This window comes from Gossypium hirsutum, chromosome D02 (assembly GCF_007990345.1).
Source record: "Gossypium hirsutum isolate 1008001.06 chromosome D02, Gossypium_hirsutum_v2.1, whole genome shotgun sequence".
Classification (NCBI taxonomy): Eukaryota; Viridiplantae; Streptophyta; class Magnoliopsida; order Malvales; family Malvaceae; genus Gossypium; species Gossypium hirsutum.
Window position 1 is genome coordinate 15,630,982 of NC_053438.1, and position 570 is coordinate 15,631,551.

General features: G+C 38.9%; 1 non-coding gene across 1 annotated transcript; it reads left to right on the forward strand.

Annotated features, from left to right (window-relative positions):
* The first annotated feature begins 239 nt into the window (after window positions 1-239).
* Window positions 240-347, forward strand: LOC121215052 (small nucleolar RNA R71). The gene has a single exon (XR_005910788.1). It is a non-coding gene; the product is annotated as a small nucleolar RNA R71 (small nucleolar RNA).
* The last annotated feature ends 223 nt before the right edge of the window (window positions 348-570 follow it).

Genomic DNA, 570 nt, shown 5'->3' on the forward strand with positions numbered 1-570 from the left:
AGGATACCTGAGATGCGAGTGAAGTAAGAGCATCCACTTTATGTATTTCTATGACTCGTCTTCCTAATGCTGCTCGATTGGTTGGCCATTAGTAATTATTGCTAAAAATTCTCTCAATGATTTCATAAGTCTTATTATAAGACTTAGAAATGAGAGCACCATTAGTAGAAGTGTCCACTACCATCCTCGTGTAAGCACTGAGACCATTATAGAATGTCTCTAATTAAATGCAATACAGGTTTCCGTGATGAGAGAATCTCTATAATAATTCTTTAAATCTTTCCCACGCCTCATACAAGGATTCACCATCCATCTGTTGGAAGGTAGTGATATCATTCTACAACTTAGCATTCTTGTTAGGTGGGAAGTACTTCATAAGGAAGTATTCTGCTAGCTTTTTCCATGTGTGATTCAGTCTAATGGAAATGAGTTTAACCAGGCCCGAGCTTTGCCTTAGTGAGTATGGGAGCAACTTTAATCGTAGTGCATCTTCAGGTACTCCGACTAACTGGAAGGAATCACTCACCTCCACAAACAATCTGAGGTGAATGTGAGAATGTTTAGAAGGCA